Source organism: Natator depressus, chromosome 11 (genome assembly GCF_965152275.1).
Source record: "Natator depressus isolate rNatDep1 chromosome 11, rNatDep2.hap1, whole genome shotgun sequence".
NCBI classification, from domain to species: Eukaryota; Metazoa; Chordata; order Testudines; family Cheloniidae; genus Natator; species Natator depressus.
The window spans coordinates 80,096,198-80,110,574 of NC_134244.1; the positions used below are offsets into that span (position 1 = coordinate 80,096,198).

At 44.7% G+C, this 14,377-nt stretch overlaps 1 non-coding gene across 1 annotated transcript; it reads left to right on the forward strand.

Annotated features, from left to right (window-relative positions):
* The first annotated feature begins 5,124 nt into the window (after nt 1-5,124).
* On the forward strand, nt 5,125-5,235 carry LOC141996320 (U6 spliceosomal RNA). Its single transcript, XR_012641527.1, has one exon. It is a non-coding gene; the product is annotated as a U6 spliceosomal RNA (small nuclear RNA).
* The last annotated feature ends 9,142 nt before the right edge of the window (nt 5,236-14,377 follow it).

Sequence of the window (14,377 nt, forward strand, 5' to 3'; positions counted from 1 at the left end):
TTCTAAACCTCTCTGCATGGACTAGCAACTAGAAGGGGACAAAGAACCACACTGCATAAGCATGTATTACATATAGCTTAGCAAAGGACGGGGGAGATAAATGGTGTCCCAACCTAACAGCCACATTGTGTCCTGTGCATGGGCTGGTCACAGATGTATGCCTTGTGCTTCCCTGAGTGCAACAACTGCTCTGGGTTAGCTGCTCTAGCTGCGCCAGATAACAGAGTTGACTGGCTACAGAGATGAAACTTTTCTGGACATCCATTAAGGGGTGGGTGGCCAGCGGGTCCATGTGGCAATAGCAAATGCCAGTCAATACACTTGAAGAGGGAAAAGGACAGTTGGTTTTATTGCAAACAGGTCACACTATACAGATGTAATCCTGCTGCCAGGTGTGACTGGCATCAAAAAAGGCTAGGTTCAATTTTCTAGGGGTTCCTGCTGACAATTGAAACAACACTGGCTCCACCCCCGCCCAGAAACCTGGGAAAGTATGTATACTACACTGATACCATACCGATGGGAGTTCATAAATGTGTTTAGAACCTTGGCACTAAAATTAGGGATGAGTTGGCTATGTGCCAGAAGCAGCAGGTGCCTCTCAGCATCGGTGTCCCAATTGGCCCTGTGTTGCCCGATCTTTAGATTGTGTATTAATTATATTGATTACTTGAGCATCCCCAATTATTACTTTGAGGGTTGCCAGGTTTTTGCCCCAAGATCAGGCCCAGTATTATTCAAATTATTATATAGTTGGGAACCCTGATGTGCACAGTTGCAACGCTCACACTATAGGAACTCTTTTATATTTACAAATATAATTTATTAAAACATTTAGCACAGTCACAAATACCCCAACTTAGTAAGATAGATAGAGATACGACAGAATGTAAATCTGTAAATTGCTCTGATAGGCAATACTTCCCCACCCAAAAGCACTGAGTGCAGGGGTTTAAAACAAAGAGAGCTTTGGAGGAGCAGGGAGGGGGAAGAGACCAAACTAGGGAAAGCCAGTAATTAATAAAAAAACAAATCCAGGGTGTCTTAGCAGGAGTTCTAACCTCAGTCCTCTTCTGGAACTTGTGACTGAGTGAATGTGTGTTCTAGCCACTTCCCCACACCCCAGCTCCCTGCCCGCAGTTTGTTGTCTTGGTTGGTGGAGGCCAAGGATTCTGGCAGGTCAGTGGTGTCTGGGCTGCTCTGGGACCTCTACAACAAGACCCAGCTCAGGTGATTTCAGCTTTGGTTGCTAGATAGGGAGGCCCACACCAGAGTTCCCCAAGTAGGCTGCTGTTCTCTGTAGCTTCAGCCCAAGCTACCTCAGAACCATCACCCGCACCAGTGCCACCCGTGCACTGTCTGCCATCTCAAAGCAATCTCAGCTCTGCACCACCCACTGTTTTGTAGCTGTCTCAGCTCAGCTGTTTAAAGAAGAATCAGTGGTATACAGGACCCTTAACAATATTCTTAACACCACAAGGGCAGTCCCAACAGAACTCAGCAGAGCGTTCCTCCCTCTCTTCCTTTAGCCCTGTAGTCTCCATCAGGGTGACCCCTCACCCCAGGCACATTTGATGGAGGACCAATGAAACTTGTTTGTAAATCTTCCTCTGTACATGGTGCTCCTGAGATCTCTGTTTCTGGCCTCTTGCATGAAGTATGAGGGAGAGAAGAAGGAGGGCCTTCTCCGCAGATATTTCTATCCCCTCCTCAATGTCTGTGCAGTGGCCCTTTCGAGGGAAAAAATATCACCCATTTCCCTGCTTGCCCTGACATGGGATTTTGTGCTCCCTGTTGCAGGTTGTGCGTCTTTTTCTGTTTGCAAATTGTTCATGAGCACTTTACAATTTTCTCCTATGTAGTCCTTGCTGACTGAATCATTTCTGATAATAATTCTTGGTCTGCAGTAAGCAGTTCATTGTTTTCATAATAAAGGCCTTGGCCCCTTTGACAGTAGAACAATATCTGGTATATAATATATTCAGGGAGGGGAAGGGAAGATGTAGATAGATTCAAATCCTCTTCCTAAAACTGGAACTTACTGTAATTGTGGTCAGTCAGAGCATATATTGGTCTCCTAAAAGCACCCAAACTCTCTGTTCTGTCTTGTTTATCTAGACATCCTCCCATCTGTAGTGAACCGCTACATGTATTTACAGCTGAGGAGGAAGGGGAAGTACAGTACTTGAAAGGCTCCAATTAGACTCCAGGGAGCACTCTGAGCTAAACTATCAAAGGATGCCTGGCAGCACCACAGAAATACTGTTGGCGCACTATGAGTTGTGCCTGTAAAATAGCACCTCTGTCTCTGTGGTCCAAAGAGTCTGATAGTGGCCTCTCCAGAGTTTCTGCTCCTCAAGCCATGTTTCTCCTCCATTTACAGGTCCCTCTCTTGCTCCTTGCTAGGGTTTTTCTTTCCTTTTTGACTCCTGCTTCTCATTCTTTCCTCTTCAGCCACCAGGATGGAGGTCTTCTTTCTTGGATTCTTAAAGTCTAGTGAGATTACAGCAGGGGACTAGAAATCAGTACCACTAGGTTATCTTCCTGCCTCCGCCACTGACACTGTCAATTGACATGAGCCTCCCTATCTCACTTTTCCCATGTGCCAGATGAGAATAATTACATATCCTTTCTCTACTGTAAAGCACTGAAAGGAGCCAGGCATGTAATACGGTTATTAATCAAAGTACAACAACAAACAGATATATTTGGGATAGGGTCTGGTTTCCACAGAACAGTTACAGTATCTCAAAGGAAAGCTTAATGACAGAGCAGTCATTGCACCAGGTTCGATTGTTTATGCCAGCCACTTGGTCAGAATTACATACAGCTGGACTGGGCAGAATTTGATTTTTTTTTATCATTTTGATGGATAATATTGATTTTTAGTTGTAAGCCTGTTTTTCAATTTTCATCAATTTAAATTTTCACAGCTGTGCAAAATTAGGGGGTTTAAACTTTTTTTAGACTTTTATTGATTTAAATGTTCACAATTGCAGGAGGGTCAGACAATGTGTGTGTGTGTGTGTGCTGTGTTTGTGTGTTGGGGGGCAGGCAACAATTATTTAAGTACAATAGATGTTGAGATTAAAAAAGCTAAAGCTTTGTAACCATTAAAACACAAACTGTTAACATCATATGTCAAAATTTTAGCCTTAAATCACACTTGAGGAAGTTCTCAAGCAGCATTTTCCTTACTTTGCCAGGCTTTAAATATCAATAATAATCTATGGAACTATTTTTTCATTGGTTTGTGTGTGGGCGATGAAATCAAGGTTTATCGACATTCACTGATAAAAATCTAAACCTTCCAAGCCTTCAGAGAGCAATAGCTCAGTTGTTCTGGCGGGTGGATGCTGTAGAGACCTTCCCCCACTGACAAAGATCGTGTGATGTAGGTGATTTACTGAGTCACACTACACGGTATTTCCAGACAGCTATGTGGCAGCTGCAAGGTAACATTTCTGCTATCACTGATAAAACGGGGAGAGAATGACTCTTGTCACCATTAGATACTGTCAGTCTAGAAATGCAATCTACTCTCTCTGGAAAAGAATGATACAGTATCTCTCTACTGATGAGTGGGAGTGAAGATGCAGGATACCTTTGCAGATGTGGAGACAACGAGAGGGTCAGGCATGGTCATGAATGCCAGGACTCTGAGTCTAGCGCCACCACATGGAGGGAGGTCAAGAGGGGAAGTGTCATGTCCTAGTCCTTCCTTTGCACTTGATAGCCGGGCTGGACCCAAATGAGACTGGAGAGGGCACACTGCGCTTTGCCAAAGGGAAGTGCAATAAGTATGCTCCTGTTGCTCTCCAGAGGGAACTGGGACTGTCTGTAGATCAATGCTTCCACAAGTTCCGACTTGGGGCTGCGTGTCTCCACACCTGCTGCTCCTTTGAGCTGTGTCACAAAGGCACAAATTAGCCTCGGTTTTGTAGCATACAAGTTTACCTTCAATGCAAAGTGAAGAACTGTGAGAACCAAATACATTATGGGTAAACTGCTTCCAGTTTATGAAATGCAAAATCCCAGCTGTGTGTTTGCACATGCACAGTGGGTCATTTTATACCAGAGCAGGGCTTTAAACATGTATAGAGGAAAGCTGTGTGCTGACATGTTCAGAATATGCACCCTGAACATTAAGCCAACACATGAAGTTGCCAGTGCTGCATCACAGAACAAGAACTGTCTTCCAAATCACATGCTCTCACTTGGTTTTTCGGCCCTTGTGTGAGTCTATTTAGAGCTGATGGGAAACTTCGGATGAAACATTTTGCTGAAATTTGCAGATTTGGCAAAATTGCAACATCGTGGCGAGAGCTTGATTTTTGCTGGCGTTCTAACAGGATCCAGGCAGGTCTCCATCAGAAACCTGCCTTGGTTTCCTGCCAGCTCATCTGCCTGGCTCCTTGGCAGCCTGCCTGGAGAACTCCTGGAGAGCCCAGATTCCAGGGTTTGCAGCTCTGGATCAGCCAGCCACGTGGACTGCCCCAGGGCCAGGGACCCCAAATCTTCCAGTATCTGTGGCTCTGGGGCAGCCTGTTGGGCGGACTGTCTGGGAGCTGGCACGCCATAACTTTCTGTGGAGAATTTTGAAATAGTTGGGTTTCATTCTTAATCAGAATGGAACCAAATTTCAAAATCCTCTGTGAAATGGAATGACCTTCCCCTGCCTTGCTATAAGTTTATCTCTATTAAAATTTTAGTCTCAATTTTTGGAACAGCTCCTCATGCTGTCACTGTAGCTTACGTCATGAATATTACTAACTTATGTTCCTACTAATTGCTGCTTGCTGTTTTTTCTTTTAATTTGCTGTAATTAGGAGGACTCATAAAAATAAAACAAGCTTGAGAATAAAAATATTCATTGCAAGAGGCATAGTGATGCAGTGGGTTACTTCACTAGTTTTCACTCCTACAGATGGAATCTGCAGGTTCAAATCCTGTCATAATGCAAATAAATTTGATAGTTTCCTGTTTAATGAAGAGTGAAGCCACCACACAGTGTAACACAACTGGCAGTCTCATAGAAAGAGCAGATAAAATGTACCCCTGGCCAGTACAAGACTTGTGCACCACTGAAGTCCTATTTCAAGGGCTTAGGCTGGACATAAATGTTGTGTAAATCTTAGGCCAACATAATGTACTAAATCTGGAAAGACACAGAAATGATTAGCGTGGCCCCTATACAAAGATGACATGGAAATTTGTGAAACATTCCATATTTTTGGTGTGGATTCTCCACCACTGGTAATTTTAAAATCAAGATTGGCTGTTTTTCTAAGAGATAGTTGGGAATTGGTCCTGCTTTGAGCAGGGGGTTGGACTAGATGATCTCTTGAGGTCCCTTCCAACCCTTATATTCTATGATTCTATGATATGAAGTAGCTCAACCAGGAATTATTTCAGGGAAGCTCTAGAGTCTGTGTTATTCAGAAGGTCAGACTAGATGATCCCAGTGGTGCCTTCTGGCTTTATAATCTATGAATCATGTAGCGAATCCTCATACCATCCTTATGAGATAGGAGGAGTGGAATTATTTCCATTCTATACCTGGGGGCACCAAGACAGCAAGGTAAAGTCAGATAAAGCCAAGGCCACTAAGGGAGTTAACATCAGCACTGAGATTAGAATTCAAGAATTGCTGAATCCCAGTTCTGTGTTCAGATCCTTTGCCCCTCTCCCCATCTCAAAAGCATACAGAGTGGAGTCTTTTTCCATGCACCAATTCATTCCCATCTAAAATTACTGGTGCTTAGATTCTACAATAGTAGACGCTTTGGAAAGGCAAATAAATGGAATTCAGTAAAGTTGTGTCTCTTGGATACAAATTGGCATTGAAAGTTTTCCTGTTTAATGACAATTGAACAGCTCTGTTGCTGGCACTTACTCTCAATTACTATCCATAGCCTCATGAAGTGAATAAGTACTACATGGTCACAAAACTTCATCCATAGATAAAAATATTAATCTTTGTGCCGTGCACAGATGCCTTGCTGCTTCATTGTGAATGATGGGATTTTGAAGATCCAAAGCATAATCCCCATAGCTGAAAAATGAGGATGCACGCTTGACAGTCTCCTTCTCTTTCTTTCCCTCTGACGTGCCATTATTGGTTTCATGGCATGCATCAGTACAGCTGCTGTGACAATGGATTGACAAATTCTCTCCGAATGACAGAAAATCTGGACAGAGAGCTGCATATTATTCCTGAAAAATATCAGATTCTTCTTGTGAAGAGATTCTTCAATTGGATGAAAAGAACAGAGAAGAGAAAGAAGCAGAAGTACTGTAGATATTACTAAGGCCGGGTATCTCCCAAATTATCTTTGTACTGCACAGTGACCACGATACTGGGTTTAATCCAAAAATGTTAATGCCTGGTGGTGCATTGCCTCACCCCTCCTCACTAGCTCCTTTACTCTTACAACAAGGACTTCTGTGTAGAAAGATCTCTTTTCAACTAGCTGTTATTTGGCACAAGGCCCCCCTCAGTCACACGCTTTACAATCACTCCCTCCACCTAATGGGCCCAAATCAGAAAAGAGCCCAAAGTGGTGTCTTCCTCTTACCTCAGCACCTCCTGCATCAGTTACACCCGGTTAGGCTCACCGGCCTCATTCCTGCCTCTGGTCAAGCAGTACTAGGTACAGCAGCGGAGGGGTGAGGCAAAGGTAGTATTATGGCACCTCCTGGTTTGTGTCTCCATGAACTTGGACCCAGCACAGGGCAAGTTTGGCCACCAGAATAAATCAGAGCCACCCAAAGGCTTTTCTGACTTATGCCCAGCTGCCCATGGCTCCAAGGAGGCAATATCTCCAGTTGTGCCTCCTGCATCAAGGGAGTGTGTGGGTGGTATAAAACCACAACCCTGGCTCTGTGCCACACAAGGATCTCCTTCTGCTGGGAGGATTTCCAGGTAGCTGATAGAATGGTGCAAAGGATTCATGGCAGACCTGACAACCGGGAAAATGCAGAGGTCACCTGGGGGGTGGGGATGGAAGTTCCATCTTAGGAAGTGGGTGTGAATGACGGGGAGTCTAAGTGAGTCTACGAGTGTGTACGTACATTGATGACATTCACATGCAGAGGGGTCTGGGAAAAGGTGTAAGTTACATCATCTTAGCCCCCCCCCCCTTTAGACCCAAATCTAAATTTGCCTCAGTACTCATACATAATACCCCTTCCTGCTGTTTTCCACTATGGTCAAACACAATGAGCTAAATTCAAGATGCTGCATAAATAGGCACAAATCTGAGCTCCTTGCCCTAACTTGGACTCCCTTACACGTAGTTAAGCTGGTCTAACACAGTCTAATTTACATCACCTCTACGCTGGGCCAAACATCTACAGCCTAGTCCACTGAATGGAGGGAACAACAGAATATCTGTGTGCATTGGCAAAATACTTGGCTTTTTAATATGCTCGTTAGACTCCTCACCATCAGAAGGATATTATTCCTGGTTCTAGAGAGATGACCAGTGATTGGCTGACAACATCTAGAACAGTGTTTAAAGGTTTTGGAAGATCCTTTTTACCTGGCATTTCAGAAAGTCAGGTGGACAGTTCGGCAGAGCTGTTCCAAGACAGACAGGTGAGGTTCAGCTGCTTGGTCAGCTGACAGTGAATCCATCAAGGAGGAGGAGTGCCTCCTCCCAGTTCTTTAATCATATAATGTGAAATATTCCTTCCAGCCTCCCAATCTCATTATTTCATCTGCCAACCACGCAATTGGACTAAAAATGTAATTATAGAATGTTAGTAATTAAAAATTGAAACGACATTTGCACCACCTGGCCCTGAGTAGTGTGTACACTAACTGACGTGCACTGAAGGGCATCACTGATTTTCAAATGGTGTACACCAAAAAATCACTTAAAGCCTGCTGCTTGGGAGTTTTGCTATTGATTTCAATGGAAATAAGGTAGGCCCCTTAATTTACTAAATACCAGTTGTCAATTTATTTAATGTAAATTGATATTAAACAGGTATAATTGTAATGAATTATAGTGCAATCCAGTTCCCTTTAAAGTCAACAGGAGATTTACCATTGACTTCAAAGGTACTGAGTTCGGCCCATACAGCAAGACTTGATACACAGACAAAATATTCCAGGATAGTCTGTTAAGTGAGCTGATATTGAGGTGGCTTGTCTGGCCTTTGAAATTAGGGTAGTCACTAAGACTCATTCCCATCCAGAAAGAATGGGGTGCAAGTGCTAGCTAGGGTAGTCAGGTGTCGAGTTTTCAACTGGAACACCCAGTCGAAAAGGGACCCTGGTGGCTCTGGTCTGCCCCCACCCCGAGTGTTGGCTTCGCAGATCCCATTGGCCGTGTCTTTGCCTAGGAGCTGGAGGGGGGAGATGCCACTGCATCTGGGGAGCCACCTGAAGTAAGTGCCACCCAGAGTCCACACTCCAAACCCCTCTCCCGCACCCCAACCCACTGCCCCAGCTTGGAACCCCCTCCTGAACCCCAAATTCCTCATCCTTGGCCCCACTCCAGAGCTCGCACCCCCAGCCAGAGCCCTCACTCCCCTGCACCTCAACCCCCTGTCCCAGCCTGGTGCCCCCTCCCACACCCTGAACCCCTCATTTCTGACCACATCCCGGAGCCTGCACCCCCAGCCGGAGCCCTCACTTCCCTCCCACACCCCAGCCCCCTGGCCCAGCTTGGTGAAAATGAGCGAGTGAGTGAGGGAGGGGGAGAGCAAGCAACAGAGGGAGTGGGGATGGAGTGAGCAGGGGCGAGGCCTCAGGGAAGACGCGGGGCCTTGGAGAAGAGGCAAGGGTGTTTGGTTTTGTGTGATTAGAAAGTTGGCAACCCTAGTGCTAGCTAAATGGGAATGGGGAGGTGGGGACACCAGCATATCTAATTCCCCTCCATTGGCTTATGTATTAAAGATCAACTGAACTAGCTAAAGATTAAAAATCCTTGTTGGCACATATTAAAAGAAGACAGCTGGGGCTCTGAGTGTGTCTGCATCTATCCCCTACAGTGACACATTCAATCTGCTGGGGTTCGAGAAATTTGGCTTTTTTCTTTCCTAACAATTTTAACAGTACCTTACCCAAGCAGTGCACAGAATCAGCGCTCATAAATGCTGTATTGTGTTACAAAGACTGGCATGTCATCCATGTTCTTTAAAAATTTAAACTCCGTACTGTCTGTGTATCCTGTCTTTGTCTTATCTGTCTGGCCAGGCGGTTACACATGCATTCATCATTGTCATATCTGGACCTCAATCTCCAGTTCTCTTCTAGGAAAAAACAAGAGGGCATTTTTTTAGCTGGATAATTTCCAGGTTTTGTGGCAAAAAAAGAGTTTGTAATAATAATCCTTTTCACTTACATATCACTTTTGATCAAAAGCTCTCAAAACTCACTTACCAAGAGGGAGTATTATTATCCCACTGCTAATAAAGGGCCTCTGAATATTTGATAGCGTCATAGAGTAGTAGACTTTAAGGTCAGAAGGGACGATTATGATCTTCTAGTCTGACCTCCTGCACAACGCAAGCCACAGAATATCACCCACCCACTCCCTCCCCCCCGCAAATCTGTGTCCAGCTCAAATAACAATTGTTTATGGGTGCATGGAGTTCAGGTTCTGAGCTAAAGAGATTTACATTTCAGTATCTTTGGTAATTTAAGTGTTGTTTACACATATCCATAGGATTTAACCTGTAAGACATCTTGAGCTGAGTGGTGACAGTGGAAGGTTTTATAGGTGTTTTGGAAAAAGGTGGGGTTATGGGTCATTCCCTGGACTGAGAACACAGGGTGTCTGGGTTAATACTAGGCTTTACTACAAGCACCCTGTTGGTAAGTCACTTCATATCTCTGTGCCTTAGTCCCCCATCTCTTGGCAATCTTTCCTTTGTCCATCCTGGCTATTTAGACTGTAAGCTCTTTAAGGCAGGGACTGGCTCTTACTATGTGCCAGAACAGTGCCCAGCCCAATGGGGCCCTAATTTTGGTTGGAGCCTCTCTAGACATTACCAGAATACAAGTAACATGATTAACTTCCCATTTCTACCTGTACAAGCAAATACACTCCACTTTCACAAGGGTTCCTCCTTTCAGATTGTGCCAGGGCTTCCCTGACATATCTCAAGTAGCAATAATGCCACAAGCTGATCCTTTTCATCACTGCTATCGCTGCACTGCAGCTGAGACCCACTGATCCTCCAATGCAACCTCCTGTAGGCTTCCAACTGGGTCTCCACCGTTTCTACATCTGACACTTCGCTACAAGACTTTTTTGTTAGAAGCTACTCACAAGCCCTTACTCCTGACATCCCATTATTCTACCATCAGCAGAGGTAACTGGGCAAGGTGCTCTCTCAAGGTGAGAGGTAGTTTTTTCACATGGATGTTGATATCAGTGACATAGGTAGTCTTTTTGCCATTTGAGATAGTTTTTCCCCTAGCAGTCACTTAGATCTATAGCTTGGTATTGCAAATTTGCTCTTCTTTTGGGTAGTGACAGTATCCCAGCCAAATGGAAATCATCGAAAAAATTTCCACTCAACTAATGGAGAGATTCCTTAGACCCTACCACTGATGACAGTCTGGCTATTCTTTCTGAAGTGTCTAAAAGTGAGATTTTTCAATATCAGTATGTGACTTACATGGGCTTGATCCTGCCCCCATTTACATCAATGACAAACCCCATCAGCTTCAACAGAGCAGGCTAGTGCCTCTACTCCAGAGAGATTTCTCTCCTTTTTCTGAAGTGCGCATGCGAGAGAGGAGGAATTCTGAGTCCTGATGTTTCTACTCTCCAGTAGCTGTTTGTGGTGGCCCCAATATGGTTAGTATCTTCTTGGTGTCTTCTTACTTTAAGTAAGTATTGCTGATAATACTTGCTGCAATGGTTTGCTGAGAGACCATATCAGCTTCCTATCATACTTTGCAAGTCTCCACCACCTCAATATTTATTTTTGCTAATGCGGCTCAATGTTGAAGACTCAGAGTACCAATAAGACTCATACACTTTAAGGCCAGAAGGGACCATTGTGATCAGCTAGTCTGATCTCCTGCATATCTGAGGCCACAGAACCTCACCCACCCACTGCTGTAATAGACCCCTAACCTCTGGCTGAGTTACTGAAGTCCTCATATCATGATTTAAAGACTTCAAGTTACAATAAGACTTGGACTGTACTTCTATGGTACAGTAAAATGTCACTTAGGAGTCTCTACAATGAAGGGAACAGCGTTTCAGAATAAGTGCTTAGACCTTTCTACATGACTTTGTGAGCGGTGCCTCTTAGAATCTTCCTAGAGAGAGGTCCTACTAGTTGAGAAAGTGCAGGGAAACTCACCTCTCTGAACCTGGGGTGTCTGTCCCTGTAGCTAACTCTTGCTACACCATGCACAACCAGTCTAAGTGGTACTATATAATGTATTGGTCTCTTCCATTTTTTCCAGGAACATGCCTGTTTCATGATAAATGCTCCATGATACTCTTAAAGATAGGAAAACCTAAGCCCTTCCTCCCTCTCTAGAAAGGCACATCTTGCTCTAGGATGTTTTAAGCTTGTTATCTTATCTCCATGAAAAGCCCATCAACATTTTATTAATCGTTATGGGGACTGTGAGGGATTGTGATGGAGGTGTTTAGACCTCTTTTACAGGTCGCAAAGGGTGTAATATCTCTCTGTCGGGGAAACACCTCTGTCACATGGCCTAACGGGAGCATGCCTGGGCCAGCTGTAGTGAATTGGGCAGGTGTTCTAGGAAGCCCAGGCTAGCTAGCCAATGATGGAAAAAATCCTCCTTCCAATACTCCCATTTGGCTACACAAAGCCAGCACTTCTGTTTTTCATTTAGGGACAGTCCTGGCTAGGAGAGTATTTATTTATTTGATGGTATTCACAAGGCTCTGGAAAACCTGAAGACAGATTACACCATCCTGGGCTCTTGGTCTTACATTTACCTATAGAGCCCTGCAAATACATAGCAATTCACTTTATATCTGCAGAACATTTTTGCAGATCGGATGTGGATACAAATTTTGTATCCACATGGGGCTCTATTTACCTCTAGCTCCTGTGACCTGACAAAGGAATAGATACAGGAAGTAAGCCAAAAGGTGTAATAATTTAAGGAGACCAGTTGTCTCCTCCGTATTATCCCTTACTCACTAAACTGCAATTTATCTGCTTCTTCTCACAGATCCACTTCCAACCAAACCCGCCTCCTTTGGAGTGGAGAGCCAGACCTCTTCCTGGAGCCAGTGGAGTGACGTAGGAGTTGACTGCTCCTAAACGTGTTTCTCTCTCCATCACACATCTGGCCTCCACATGCTCCCTTTGTTGGAGGCAATATTCCTCGGTGAACTTCATCTGCTGGGCAGTAAAGACAGGCCCTGTGATCCCCATATTACTGATGCGGATGTCAGCTGCTGTGCTGCTCACAGTGGCAGCGTAAGCGCTAGCCTAAGCAGCTGGTTTTATCACATTGACAGGCTGAGCAGGTCTCGTGACACAGTGGCCATGTCTACGAGCCTGGCTCTGAACCAGTGCTGCTGCACCACCGCTGGCAGTCACTAACAGGCAGATGCTAATTTTGCTGGTTTAGACGTGGCCAGATATTCCCCTCCAGCACAAAATATGCAGGGAGAGGAACAAATTAGGCATGAAACATGGCCGCTGATACAGCACCCAGCAAGGATACAATGTATCCAAGGGACTAGGCTACAGAACCAGACAGACTGCTGGGGTCCAGCCCTCCTCCGCCCCCACATTAGTGTGGATCCTGGCCAGATAGGCAGATGGAGCTTCCATTTTCTTCCCCATAACCCCTACGAGCCATGGTAGCCCAGTAGAGCTGCTAACTGTGTTGCTAGTGGCTGCCGAGTTCCAGCCGTGCACTGGGACCCATCCAAAGGAGGACAGAGGGTCTCAGAGCTGCCACTGTCCAAATCTTTTATTAAGTATGAGAGCAGTAGCTGTGTTAGTCTGGAGCTGTAAAAGTGGCAAAGAGTCCTGTGGCACCTTATAGACTAACAGACGTATTGGAGCATAAGCTTTCGTGGGTGAATACCCACTTCGTTGGATGCATGAATCTTTTATTAAGCAGCCTATGCAGTTTTGTTAGGGAACACTGCTACTTAGTGCAGCCCTTCCCTCTCCCTCCCTGCCCTGCCACTCTTTTTTGCGTAGCTCATTGGCATGGGGCTATTTTGCAGAAAGGACTGAAGATGGTATGTGGAAGAGGAGCATGTCACCCTTTGTCATCTCTGCTATCCAGGAGGCTCCCATACAGTTTTGCCGATATACCATGGTGCAGGGCTTGGGGGAAAGATATGGGCCAGGATCAGCAGACAGCTGCAACAATTACACTAACTCATTTAGGCTATTAATCCCATCAAAGCGCCTTTCCATCAGAATAGGGTTCAGACAATCCCTTGTAAATTTCTAGCCTCTGTGTGCTTGCCTCTTCTCCAGTGAGGTGTATTCATATCAGTGTTTCTTGGTCTGATGTACAATATCTGGCTAAAAGAACCCTGCCTCCAGCACAATGGTCTGTACAATTACAAAACCAAAAATCAATTGCTTCTTCAAGAACTAGTGGAAGCCATTCAGGATGGGAGCCAATTCCTGTTCCTTCAGCATCCAAGAGGTCTCCACCCTGTAGCTTTTTGGAAACCCTCGACTGATAGCTTTTAAGAAATGGTTTCCCCTCTTCACTGATGTACTGTCTCTTTTTCCTGCCAAAGCCCACACATTCCATGCCAAAATAAAACCCCACTAGAATATGAAAGCAGCGATCATCATCAGGGGAGGGCGAGAGAACACACGATAGCACTGAAGATATTAGTTCCTGGAAGCCTTGTCTATTTCTGTCTGCTGTTTTATTTGCTTCATCATAGTGTGGGCAAAAAGAGATTTTACCAGGGCCAACTTAAGCCCAATTAAAGCCCTCCCTTTTTAGTTTTCTCAGAGCTGGTTTGGGCTGTCCAGAAATATGTCGCAGACTCAGGAGATCCACAGATGCCTTGTTCTTCCCACTATTTATCTCTCTCCATTCTGAAAACTGACCATTTATTCCTACCCATTGTTTTCTATCTTTTAATCAGTTACCAATCCATGACAGGACCTTCCCTCTTATCCCATGACTGCTTACTTTGCTTAAGAGCCTTTGGTGAGGGACCTTGTCAAAAGCTTTCTGAAAATCTAAATACACTATATCCACTGGATCCCCCCCATCCACATGCTTGTTGACCCCCTCAAAGAATTCTAGTAGATTGGTGATGCATGATTTCCCTTTACAAAAACCATGTTGACTATTCCCCAACAAATTATGTTCATCTAGGTGTCTCAAAACTTTGTTCTTTACTATAGTTTCAACCAATTTGCCTGG